Source organism: Ictidomys tridecemlineatus, chromosome 4, assembly GCF_052094955.1.
Source record: "Ictidomys tridecemlineatus isolate mIctTri1 chromosome 4, mIctTri1.hap1, whole genome shotgun sequence".
In the NCBI taxonomy this organism is placed as follows: Eukaryota; Metazoa; Chordata; class Mammalia; order Rodentia; family Sciuridae; genus Ictidomys; species Ictidomys tridecemlineatus.
Genome location: NC_135480.1, coordinates 36,815,192 through 36,829,447, shown reverse-complemented (window position 1 = coordinate 36,829,447; position 14,256 = coordinate 36,815,192). Strand labels below are relative to the sequence as shown.

The following is a 14,256-nucleotide window of genomic DNA, read 5'->3' as shown; positions in this document are numbered from 1 at the left end:
AAGTTATGCCGTTTAATACTTTAGTTAAGGTAGAATAAGGATGAAGTAAATCAAAGGCCAGGAAAACCTAATTACCTTACAAAGCCATACATTCATTCCTGATCTGAGGTCAACCCTGCAGTTCCACTTAGCAGTCAAGGTTTCAGGTACTGGGCCAGTAGTGAATCTGAGCTTTGTTTCTGGATGGTGGCCATAGGAAGCCTTGTTGGAATTTTCTTTTTATGGGGAGTGGGGCGTGTGTGGTTGTTGGGTGCTTTATGCCAACTTAAACAAACATTGGATGTTCAGGAGATTATTCCATGGATCCATGAGCAAATTTTGAAAACAACAATACTAAAGAAAAGTGCTTTAGAAAAAGCATATTCAAAATATAAAAATTAAAATTTATGCTACCCTCCAGGACAAATGCTGCCTTGTAAAATAAGAGAAAGAGAGAGAGAGAGAGAGAGAGAGAGAGAACCCATATAGTCAGACTGCATATGGAGATGGGAGGTTTGCCAACAAAGATATTTCAATATGTATAAGTGATCTAGTTCATGATTTTGACCACTTGTTTATGAATGTGTATATTAAATTATCAGAAAATCATTTGCACAAAAATGAAAGTAGAAGGTATTTCTATCCCCACCCCCAAAGCTAGACATAGGTATTTTTCATCTATTTTTGTCCAGAGAAGTTTAGTAATAGAGTTTTGGAATTCCAAATTATCAGATTACCAGAGTTTTGTTTATTAACTAGTTTTTTAGTATAGTAAGTTGTTGGTTGTACATTTTAGTGAGTTTAATCATGACTCTCCAGATTCCTGGGTGTATCTGAGTTAAAAGACATTTCTGAAACAGTAAATTTAATTTGAAAGTGCGTGAACACATACACAAAGGGAAGATTGATGAAGCTAAAACAGCTGGTACCTCTCAGTAGGCAATTGGCAGTTTGTGCTTTCTCTGGATAATATAATTAACAAAGTCCTGAGGGGACTAGGACTATGGAAGATCTGCCCATAAGTTGAACAATACTGCTGTCAGAGAAAAGGGAATAGAAAATAGAAACATTTAAAAACATTTCAGAAACATTTCAGGAATTTAAATTTAAGGTATACAGATTCTCAACTCATTATTGTTCCTTCTAGATTTTATATGCCTGTAAATCCCCAGTGGAGCATATTAAAAATAATTTCTGATTCAGTAGGTTTGAAGTAGGGCCAAGATTCTTCATTACTAACAAGCTCCCAGATAACATCAATGCTGTTGGTGTCCAGTCACTAACTGGCAGACCTACACAGTTCATATGGAACTAAGAAGGGTTCTCCTAGGACATGGGATATTTAGCTAAACCTAAAATAGACCTGGATAGTGTAGGATGTTGAGTCATTCTCTATGACTACATTTTAAATACAAGAAACCATGTTATTACTGAGTTTCAACAAAAGAATTTCCAATCATGCTCAGGTATATGTTAATAAATCAGAGCAATGGACACAAATGTAGGTTCACTTGATAGTGCATTAAGATGCTCCTTCTTTGAAATTCCTTCCTATGTAAAAATGAACACCTTCACTGAATCAGGTCTGGCTTATAATTCCATCTCTGATCTACATCTAGTTCCAGTTATTAACCTTTTAAAAGGGTATCAATATGTTACAAATAATCATTCTGTAAATAAATAAATTTGCATGTTTAACTAAATTACAAAATTTAGAATACTAAAGTGCAAGATAAATATTCTACTAATATTTATATAATGTAAACACTGAGCGAAACTCTCTAACATTCCAGTCTTTACCCTAGTTCAAAGTCAGGCTTTTGATAGAGGAATTTGAATACTATAGTAGACTAAAAGTATAAAACCCAACTATAAAACTATAAAACCCAAACCCAAACCATTATTTTATATTCCTGAAAGAAGAAGTGTATTGAGCCCAAGTTATAAATATAATTTAAATCTTTCCTCACCTTGATGTCTGCCATTTGGTAAGATCTTACAAAAATACAAATAAGCAAAGAAAAAAATATTTTCAAATAAACCAATCAACCCAGGCTCAGAGGTATTGGAACTATTGGAAATGCAAAGAGGATATGAAGTTAGCAGTACACAGAGTAGAATGCCACAACTTGAATTTCTGTATCTCTCCAAAATTCATGTCAAAACTTAATCCCCAAAATGGTGATACCAAGAGGTAAAACCATTTTGGATTCAACTATGAGAATTCTGCCCTCAGGATTGGGATTAATACCCTTATTAAAGAGGTTTCAGAGAGATGCCTGGCTTTTCTTTCTCTTCTATCTGTGAGAACACAGCATTCGTCTCATCCACAGGTTGTAGCAACAAGGTACCATCTTGAAACCAGAAAGCAAACCATAATTTACAAATTACCTAGTTTCAGATATTTATTTGCAGCAGCAGCAATGGACTGACATGAGTTATTTACAACACAGTGGCTGGCTTCTCACAGAGAAAATGAAGGAGGGAAGGAGGTAGAAAAAGGAAGAAACCAGAATCATTTTGTAACTGAAGCTCTTAACTTATATCCCATCATTTCTGTCATATTCTTTGTTAGAAGCAAGTCACAACATCTACCTTACACTAGCACATGAATACCAGGAGGTGAGGAACACTGGGATCCAATATTAGATACTTGTGATAAAGATTGTCTAGCAGATGTAGGGAGTTCCTAAGAAAGCATCTAGAAATAATGCTTAAAATAAAATCCCTGAATGGCATTAGAGCAGATTATGCTAAGTGAAGCTAGTCAATCGTTAAAAAACAAATACCAAATGACCCCTTTGATATAAGGGGAGTAAACAAGGACAGGGTAAGGACAAAGAGCTTGAGAAGAAGATTTACATTAAACAGGGATGAGAAAAGGGGAGGGGAGGGGAGGGGAGGGGAGGGGGGATAGTAGAGAATAGGACAGACAGCAGAATACATCAGACACTAGAAAGGCAATATGTCAATCAATGGAAGGGTAACTGATGTGAAACAGCAATCTGTATACGGGGTAAAGTTGGGAGTTCATAACCCACTTGAATCAAACTGTGAAAGATGATGTATTAAGAACTGTGTAATGTTTTGAACGACCAACAATAAAAATAAATAAATAAATAAATAAAATCCCTGAGAGAAATAACCAAGGCACTTAATTTTTCCTCAAAATCCATTTTAACTATTACCATGAATAAAATTTTTCTTGACTTCCTCTGCCTCTCATCATAAAAGAGAAGTCTTTGCTGAATTTCCTGCAGTACCTAACGCCATCTCAACCCTGATATCTATTACAATGGATCATACCCTCTTGTTGGCCTTGAAAGGAGACACAAGACCTGGTTGCTGTCACTAACCCCTCTCCACACCTTTCAAAATAGTGCCTTATTAGTTTCTACTCAAATTGCCTTATTAGAATAAATCATCTGTTTCCTGATGGGACCCTGATCAACACAGCTTTCAATACTATCAAGGGCTAGCCTACTCTGGAATTCATCACAGGAAAAAAGAATGATAAAGAAATAAAAAAGAACCCTGATGTTGTTGGATTATATGTACTCTAAAATTGTGAACAAAAACAAACAAGCAAGCAAGCAAGCAAGCAAACATGGCCTCATGGCCTCATGAAGCTTATGGTTAAATAACTACCTTTTAATCATATATGGTGATTTGTACTTCTTTGTTTGGTTTTCTAAAGGAATAGTTTTTTTAAAAGCTATTAGTAAGATAGAATGTGAAAAGAAGACCTTATTAAACTGCAAATAAATTGTCTCAAGTTTAAGAGAAAAGAAGGAGGGGGATAAGACAGAAAATTATAAGTTATAATTTGTGATAGCAAATGGCCATGAGTGGTCATGGTCCACTCACTACTACAGAGGAAAGGAAGAAAACAAATGGAAAACCAGCCAAGAAGACAGTATGCACTTATAGTAAGTTAGAAAGCCACAGCTGAACATAATCATACTAACTAGGAGCAAATGTGAGGCCCTACTCTAAGTCTTTCAAGTGTTTCATTACATTTAATTCCCACAAAGTACTCTGGAGCTAGTACATACAATTAATTTCTAAAGATGGGGAACTTTAGGCACAAAGCAACCTGTTATAAGCAATCAAGAAGTAAGGGATTGGGATATAGGCCCAAGACCCCTCCTCTTAATCATGTTTTGAAATTAATCAAGGATAAAGTAAAGCACTGTTTTACATAATCTGGAGGATCATTCCAAAATACTAACTGTGTCTAAAATACTTGCTCATCTAGTACAAAATGGCTTAGGGTAAAAGGTCTTTAAAAGACTTTTATGCATCATTCATAAGCCAAAGTTCATTATTTGTTGGAGCAAAGAAGTAGAAAACCTGAAATAGTTTTTGATTCTCCATCCCTCTCTTCTGCCCTCAGATTCAAAGGAGTTCATGCCACATTCTGATGTAAAATCCCAAATTGTGTTGGAGAATCATGATGTCTCTTTCCCTGACTAGGCATACTGGCAAGATAAAACACATGGAAAAATAATTTTTCTCCATTTGCCTTCTTAAATACTTCCCTTATTTAAAAGCCCACTAATCATCTATTGGCAATGTTTTGTTCACTCTCTCAGACCAAAGCCTCAGGAATCCATTTGCTCTGAACAATTCCAAATGGGGGGACACAGTAGCCATTTAGCACCTTTTTCACTGGTGAACTGCATGGAGCTTCTTACTTTCAGCAGCTGGGGGATTTGCATATTTTGTTTCATTCTTTTACTCATGGCCAGAAGCAAAGCTCTCCTTTTCTTTTACGTTTTCCCCACATGTGTAGACCTCACATTTTGTTTCACCTCAGTGACAGTGAGGGAAGCATTTTAATATTTAGCAAGTCTGAGTTGCCTATTGTCCACCATAGCTATTACCCAATTCCAGTTTATGACAAGTTTAGAATCATTTTTTTCTTTAATGTTACGAAAGGATTAATAACAAGAAAATTGGCATGGCAATTGCAGTCAGCAAGCTACAATCAACAAGACTTGATATTCTCCAGATGTAAAATTTTTCCTCCACCATCTGAAGCCCTCCACAATATAGGTGTGTGACCTCAGTGAAGGCCAGAATTTAGATAGTAATTCGATTTATGTGGAAACATATGGACTGTGCTCCCCACCCCCTTAACCACTATGAGAGAAAGAGTGATTTGGAGTGTACTTTTACACTTACTAAAAAGGATGTGGAAATAAAACCTTAATTACTGGAAAAGCTATTAAGAAGAAAGAATATTTTATTCTTCCAGAACCACGAGTTTTTTAAGGCAAAACTGTCTTAGACTTCTCCAGTGGTTACAACCCCAGGAATCAATGGAAACCTCACAAATTGGGAAGCGTCTCTACTCTACCATCACAGTGGTCATTTACATTGAAGGATGGAATGTTCTAAGACATGCTTCTTCTGTCTGACAGTTTGGCCTAACTGGGCTAACAATTGTTTTCTCCAGTTGCCCTGCTCCAGTTACCATGGCTATGCAACAAATCACTTTAAAACTTAGTGGCTTGAAACAAGAATAATCATTCATTATCTCTCACGATTTTGTGGGTCAAGAATCTAAGAGAAGCCAATATGGACCTTCTGACTTGAGGTCTCTAATGAGGGTATAATCAGACAGTGGCTAGGACTGATATCACACCAACTTCACTCTAATCTTTTAATACCTGATATGGAACAGATAGAAGCTGGCACAGCTGAGGTTCTTTTGGACATTTTTTTTTTTCCAATGTAGGGATTTAAGTGTAGGTGGATTTTTTTACTTGTTGATTCAACGCTCTCAAGATACATGTCTCAAAAGGGAGAGAGCCAGGCTAGGAAGACATAGTGTCACTTCACTATTAGTTGAAGCAGTGACAATAGTCAACCTGGGTTAGAGGGGAGGGGTAGGAGGAAGTCAGCCCGTGTTACATTGTAAGAATATATAGGATGTTCATTTTGGAAAATGCAAGACATCCTTCCAGAAAATATGTCCCTGACAAAAATAACAATATTCTACTTATGATGGCAGATTTTTAATATCTCACAGTAACAACATTTTGTTGACTGAGGACTCGTTAAGTCAACTAGAATGTTTTAGATGCTCAGTTTTTAGATTGTTGAGTTAATCTAATTGGGAGCAGAGTTAAGCTCTCAACTCCTCATAAGAGATCCATGAAGGGCTGGGTTGTAGCTCAGCGGTAGAGCACTTGCCTGGCATGTGTGAGGCACTGGGTTTGATTATCAGCACTGCATATAAGTAAATAAAATAAAGGTCCATCAACAACTAAAAATAAATAAATAAATTAAAAAAAATCTATGAAGCTTGCACAGTCAGGTAAGAACATAAAAATGAGACATAAATTCATTGTGAGCATCTATTTTGTGTCAACTTCTGCCCTATATTACTTACTTAAATTCTGATGTCTTTTAATTGAGTAAGCATTTGTTAAATGTCTCTTTCAACAGTGAGATGTTTACAAGAAAGAGAAATAGGATAGACTGTTTGAGTACTAGAAAAATGGAACAATCAGAGCTCAGAATGTAAGCTTCATGTTTTGTTCATTGATAGTTTAATTTGTATGGTTTTTATGCAATAATATGATGATAAGTTCCAAACCAATGGAAATACTCAAGTCCTACATTACTTTAGGCAAGGAATTAGAAAAGACTAGGCACTGAACAATGATCAACGTCTTTATTTGTACTCTTATGAGGTGGAACTTGAGTCAAGAATTAGAATAAAGGGAAGAAATGCAAAAAGGAGATAATATCATACCCAAATAGCAAAATCAAGGATGTACAATTGTCTTCATTCCAAGAGCAAAGAAGAGATACTAACTAGTTTTTTAGTTTAGTGTGAAGTCAGGCTTTCAGTACTTTCTTTCCAAAACAACAGTCACACATCTATCATCATCAAACAAGAATAATCTTGTTTTAATCTGTTTAGTAGAAAAAATTACAAGTCATTATTAGAAAAGAAAGATATTATCCTTCCTTTAGAAGCAAAATGAAAGAATATTATGATGTTTTTTGAACTAACTGGCACTGAGGCAGGCTTAGCTTTTTATTTCCCCTATTTCTTAGTTTCATAGATATAACTCCATCTCAATTTTTTTACAATAATAGGATGAATAGGAGATACATAAATAGTAAGCATTTGGATTTTTAATTTTTATTTATATGTGAACATTGGGAACCTCATTTCTATGACAAGTAAATTCTGTACAAAACAGTTTAGATGGAAGTAAATGTTTATAGTAATAATGATACCTATTATTTTTATTGATGTGTATCAGTTTCTTTGATTAAATGTACTTTATTTTATACTATTAACCTCTTAAGTAGATACTTTCATTTTCTTTTAGAGACAAAGAATCTAAAGGACAGAGAAAGTAAATAGCCTACCCAAAATACTAGGTAAGAGAATGCAAAAGGCAGTATTTGAACCTGAGTCAGCTGACTCACTTCAAGACTGTCTTTAAGTATGGAAAAGTTTATGCTTTCAGTCATTATTCCATTGGGAATATAATTTGTATTAATGCAACTAACCATGATGACACATCAATCCTTAACCCAGTAGCTCTGGGTTTTCATTTTACCAGCTAGTCAGACTTAGGCAAGTTAGCTAAACTCTCTGTTACGAAGTTAATTTTTTTGAGGTTATACAAAATAATTTGCATTAAAAATGGTAAAAATAGTTCTCCTAAAGAAGAGACCCATGAAGATGTTATTGCTACTACTACACTACTATTCCTTTTACTATATTAACATTGCTTTATTATCTCTATGTGTTTATAAGATAACTACCTTGTATTGGTGATCCATCCTGGTCTAGGAGCAAAGGAAAACTTCCTTAGAATAATTAAGTTTGGCACTAATAACAAGTTGATCTAATTGGTGGGCTTTAGCAACTAAAGAACATTGATAACTGGCCATCAGAACTAGCTTTTAAAAGGACTGATAAGACATAATTTTTCTATGTTCATATATATATATATATATATATATATATATATATATATATATAAACCACAGTAAAAGTGCACATCACGTACAACCACAAGAATGGGATCCTAATTAAAATAAGTTTACTCCATGTATGTATAATATGTCAAAATATACTCTACTGTCATGCACATCTAGAAAGAACAAATAAAAATTTTAAAAAGAAAATTCAAAAAGAATAATACCACCAAAAATAACTTGGTGAGTTTGAACTTGCTGCTTGCAGCCCCATCATATACTGGGTTGATTATTCAGAAGCTCATTTGTGATTTTGCACAATGCACATCTGTCTCTCTTTTTCATTTTTTAACCAATTGAGGCAACTTGAAAGAATGATTACTGGTAGGGGATGATTTTTGTGTGTGAAAAACTAGAAAGAAGGGGAATGACTGGGAAGGGGAAATTTTAAAAATGTCTATCCAAATCATAAAGAATTATAATTACAACTGAAAGAAATATGATTTAGATTCCTCATCTTATCCTTAAAATTGAAGTTTTCAGATGATATATAGTCACCTTGTTAAATCTGAATTTTAGATAAGCAGCAAATATTTATTCTTGTCTACCAAATATCTCCTGAGATTCATACCGTAAGTTGTTACCTGATGGCCTCAGTTATTTTCAGGCTTACCAGTTTTGCCCTGGAGTGTGAGGCAGTAAGGGAAGCCAGGATTTAGAAGTACAGAGCCTTTGGCTGAGTGTGACACTAAGTGAAGAGTCACAATGAAGTTTACAAACTGAGCTCTGACTCCACTCTATCTCTAAACTCCTGGCCATGAACCCTGTGTTCCTATTGAAACCTGAAATGTGTTGATTCTGTAATTCTTACCTTTCCCTTTCTGTGACTGATCTCATTTATTTTCCTTTGAATATCCTTCTGATCAACTTCTACCCATCAGATTCCTGAATATCCTTCAAAGCCTGTCTATAATGGCTGATTCTCTACTTATCCTATGGCATAGAGTTGTGTAGAAATGGTGTGGATTTGCAGTGGGATCTTAGCAGAACTGAGGTATGTTCTTACAGAGTCTTTCCCTTCATCTCTAGATACATGAAGTTTGATGACCTTGGAAGCCATGTGTGGAGCCATAACATTGAAGGATCCTTGGTTCCTCTATCACACTTTTGGAGAGGTACAGGACGGTCAATAAACAAGGTTGGCTAAGGAAGAGAATTATCTCTAACATGAAAATTTCAAAATGCTTATGAAAATTTAAAGAGGACACAAAAAATAGAAAGATATCCCATGTTAATGAATTGGAAGAATTATTGCTAAAATGTCCTTACTACCCAAAGCAATCTACAGATTCGATGTGATACACATAATATTCCAATTGCAGCCTCCACAAAGATAGAAAAAACAAACCTAAAATGGAACCACAAAATACCCCAAATAGTTAAAGGAATCTTCATCAAAATGAACAAAGCTGTAGGTATTACAATATCTGATGTTAGAACATACTACAAAATTAAAATAACCAAAATAACATGATACTGGCATAAAAAGAGACACGTAGATCAATGAAAAATAAAAGAGAACCCAGAAATGAATCCACATGTCCACAGCCAAATGATCTTTGACAAAGGTGGAAATTGGATAAAGGACACTCGATTTAATAAATGGTGCCAGGAAACAGGACACCCATATGTAAAAGAGCAAAACTAGACTCATATCTCTCACCATACATGAAAATAAATTTAAAATGGATCAAAGACCAAAATGTAAAACATGATACTACAAGAAGAACAACAGGGGAAACACTTCAAAGCATCCATGCAAGCAATGATTTCTGGATAAGACCCCAAAGTTTAAGCAAGAAAAGCAAAAATGTACAAATAAGATTATGTCAAACAAAGAAGCTTCTTCATAGCAAAGGAAATAATCAACAGAGTTTAAAAAAAATAGCCTACAAAATGGGGAAAATATTTGCAAACTAATCATCTAACAAGAAGTTAATATCCAGAATATAAAAGTGACTTAAGAAATGTGGTGCATATATTCACCAGTGTATTATTCAGGCATGAAAAAGTATTGACTTCTATCATATATGGCAGCATAAATGGAACTGGGAAGCATTATGACAAGTGAAATAAGACAGGCTTGGAAAGACATGATCTTTCTCATATGTGAAAAAACAAGTTGATTTCATAGAGAGTAGAAGAGTAGTCGCAAGAAGATAGGAAGATGAAAGAGAATAAAAGGAAGTTAGATAATGGGTATGAAAATATGTTACAAGCCAGGTACAGTGGTGCATGCCTATAAGCTCAGCAACTCAGGAAGATGATGCAAGAGGATCTCAAGTTCCAGGCTAGCAAGAGCCTCAGCAACTTAACAAGCCAGACTCTGTCTCAAAATAAAATATAAAAAGGATTGGGGATTCATTGGTAGAACACCTCCATGTTCAATCCTCACTACCAAAAAAAAAAATTAAAATTAAAAGTTATAACACAAATGACAAATGATAAAGAAGAGAGAAATGTTAATTACCCTGATTTGATCATTACACACTGTGTATAGGAATTATCACTCTGTACCTCAAAAATATGCACAATTATTCAAATTAGAATTTCATAGAAACAAACAAAATCTTGTATTGCTTTTTGTATTTTTATCGGTTAGTGTTATACTAGCTAATACAGAATACAATGAACTGTATCCTACTTCATGAAGCTTCTATCCATTAATTAAGAACACAATGAGAAACTAAGTTCAAATATATGTGACATAAATTTCACACTTAAAGGATTCACTATTTAATAGGAAAAATAGGCATGCAATTATGGTAAAGAATAAGATATTTAGAGACATGTGTAATTAAATTGTGATATTTAATTTAACCTGTTATTTCATTTGATCCTCATTTTTTTAAAAAAAATATCATTATTATTATTATTCTTATTCAATCAATAAAGAAACTGAAGCTTAGACATGTTTTGCAATTTGCTGAAAATCAGACAACTAAGTGTAGAAGTTAACCTTTAATCCCAGGCAATCAAATGTGTAGTCTCACGATGACCCAACACTGAAATTCAATATAATGAAAGTTAGAGTAAGAACGCAAAAGAAGGACCGGCCAATTTTAGTGAGGCAGAGTTAACCTGAAACTTTTTTTGGAAAAGGTGATTATTTAGCTGATTCTGAAGGGATGAAGAATTATAGTATCATAAAGGTCCCATGTGATGTACTGAGGAGTCTGTATCTACCAGAAAGGTGACAGAAACCATGGAAGAGCCAGGAGGAGGAAGGAGAGTCACCTTGTATTCTTCACAGGTTCCCTCATTTTTTTTTTTTTTTCAGAAAATACCCAGACTTGCTCTATCGTGCCAAGTACTTGATTCTTAGAGCACTGGAGGAATTCAATTTCTTTTTGTAGACTTTTCTGGAAGGATTCTCCTTGTTCTGAACTCCTTGTCCTTTTTGGTTGTTGTTGCTTTCTTTTGCTGTTGGATCTCTGAGAAAACATTCCAGCCTGTCACCATGTCAATAGCCAAATTAGGCTGCTGATGAGAACAGCATGCTATATTAGTAATAGGAAAACAAGGTTGTAAACCCTGCTTCAAAGACTTCATGTTGCTCTTGGCTATAACTGGGGGAAAGGCCTGAAGAAGACAAGCCTACGAAATACGAAAAAGTGCAAAAAGGCTTCCAATGGGTGAGTGGTTAGGCAGCACAGTGAGCCCTGGAAAGAACATCCCCTGGCATAGCTCTCCACACATAGTAGGCATTCAATAAATACAGGTGGAATGAAATGAGATCAAGAGAGACTTCTGCCCACCTCCACTGGTACTGAGAGATAGGAACTTCTCACCACATTTATCTTAGCTGTGTTACAGGTTGAAGAGGGGAATCAGGCAAGTGAGCAGGAACAAAGGAGAACTTTTTAAAATAACCTTTTTTTTTTTACATACAGAATTAGACTTCCAATTATCTCATTTGCCAAACATGAAATTGGAAATGAAATCAAATTGGTCTCCGTTGAGGTCAAAGATTTGCTATTTTGCCTTGTAGGAAAAACCTCTCTCATATAAGCACTTCTACTTTTAGGAGAAATCTCTCGTCCCTCACTCATATTTGGCCAAATAAGTTTTCGTAAAACTTACATGAGTCAGTTGAATATAGAACATGGTAGAGTATTAGCAGTTTGTTTGCTGTAAGAGCCATTTGATTTTTCTGTACATTGTAGGCATTCAATAAAGTCTTGCTTATTAGAATAATGAAGGAGAGAGAACCGTGTGGTATTCAAATAAGACCACAAATTCAATACACTGAGTTATGTGGTGTCCTGTAGCAAACAATTTAAAGCAAGGGTAATAATTTAAGCAGTGTTGTAGGTAACAATGATTTGGGGCAGGTGAGGTGTGTCCGGATTTTTGCCTTGCCACTCACTTGTGTTGTGACCCTAAGCAATTTTCTCTGCCTCGCTCTACTTTTATTTTTCTATAAGATGAAAATAATTTGATCTACATCATAATACCATTTAAGAATTAAAATAGGGGCTGGGGATGTGGCTCAAGCGGTTGCGCGCTCGCCTGGCATGCGTGCGGCCCGGGTTCGATCCTCAGCACCACATACCAACAAAGATGTTGTGTCCACCGAAAACTAAAAAATAAATATTAAAATTCTCAAAAAAAAAGAATTAAAATAGATGATATGCGTAAAATACATATTTGATAAATATCAGTCACCCGTGGGGCATTAAGTTTGAGGACAGTAAGCTCCAAGGACAAGTCATCAAGGATGACTCAATAATTAGACCAATGCATTATTCATGGCCTTAATCCATTTGGATTGATTAGTTCCTGTTACATGCCCTTAATAAGTATTTTACCTCTCACTTTGGCCTTAGGAAATCATTATGTCACGTACTCTAATAATAAATTGATGCTTCTCAATCCTGACCTTGTGTTATAAAGGAAAGTGTTGAGTTAGATTCAGAATATTCTCAGAAGAAAGCAGGTAATTATTTTTCAGGTATTTCAATCTTGATCTTCCTTGAATAAAACTTTTTATACTAATCGAGTGATAAAGCGTAATTCATTTGTCCAGTTCACTTGCAGAAACACTGAAATCCCTGATGAGGCTAGATCGGGTAGTAGCTCTGCCTCATTTAGAAGAATTGTGTTCCCAGAAGGGCAAGGGTTCAGATAAAAAGAAGTCTTATAAACAGGAATGGTTTGTCGAAATGAACCAAGTAAGCATACAGGCACCAAGGCAAAGGCTCCTAGAGCATGGCTTGGGTGTGGCCTCCAGACGGTGGCTTTGCCTACTGAGCCAGCAGGGTCTTACATAACAAGGAGCCTGTTTCACTCCAGCAGGAAACCCAAGTCCAGACGACACCCTGCCTGCAGAGGACTGCCAGGTAGCAGCCTGACTGCCTCTTTTCTTTCCTCTTCCACTGAAAGAGACCCAGGGCAGACGTTTCCCTCACACCCTGAATTCATTAGACTTATTTTCTCCTAACCATGCTGCGGAGGTTGAATTGCCCTCATTCATAAGTTGACTCCAGATCAAGAGAAAGAGACAGCAGCATCCAGCTATTGCACCTAATAAAATGTGTCCAGTGGAAATCGCAAGAGAAATTGGATGAAAAATCCTAAATAATAAGAATCCTCAGGAACCTGCCCTGGAATTCCAACAGTTTTTACAGGTCATGAGGTGGAAAGATGCTTTGGATTTACTATTTTTTTAAAAAAAAAATCATCTTTACCCTCAGTCATTACTTTATCCCTGGTTTCAGATGACTCTCATGGGACTTCATCTTGCCAGAAAAACCCCTTGTTCCTTAGAGAAAGTGATTGAGCTTAAAGGCATCACAGAGACCAGGGATTGAGAATCTGATTGGTTTTAGCCCTCAGGGGCCTCACCCCCTTCTCCTCTGAGCCATCTCCTCCCAGTACTGCTCACTAGCCCTGTTCATAATTATCTGCTGTCATGATGCTATTGCTTTTGGCAATAAACACTTTGCACATTGCTACTGGTTTTTGCAAAGACAGCATGCCCTGCTCAGATTTATGATCTAAAAGATACAAGACTAACTTTCACAGCATAGTCCGTTCCATAAAAGAAAGAAATTTTATAAAAAGCCTTGCCTTTCACCTTGCCCACTTCTCTTCTTTTCTCTGTATCCAGGACAAGCTGCAGAATGTGCAAGTGGAAATGGGAAGGCTTTTTATGAAGAAAACAGCAGAGGCTTAAACGGATATGTGTTTGAAATCTGATTTGAGGTCTATTTCTCCTAGTCACAATGTACTTTTCTGTCTTATTGAGAAAAAGAACTGAAG

The 14,256-nt window shown here is 35.7% G+C and overlaps 1 long non-coding RNA gene across 1 annotated transcript in view; it reads left to right on the top strand.

Annotated features, from left to right (window-relative positions):
- Positions 1–12,990, top strand: part of LOC120889610 (uncharacterized) — an 81,454-nt gene extending 68,464 nt beyond the window's left edge. Inside the window, exon 2 of the long non-coding RNA XR_013437680.1 lies at positions 9,022–12,990. This is a non-coding gene — a long non-coding RNA (uncharacterized LOC120889610). The remainder of the gene's footprint in view (positions 1–9,021) is intronic.
- The last annotated feature ends 1,266 nt before the right edge of the window (positions 12,991–14,256 follow it).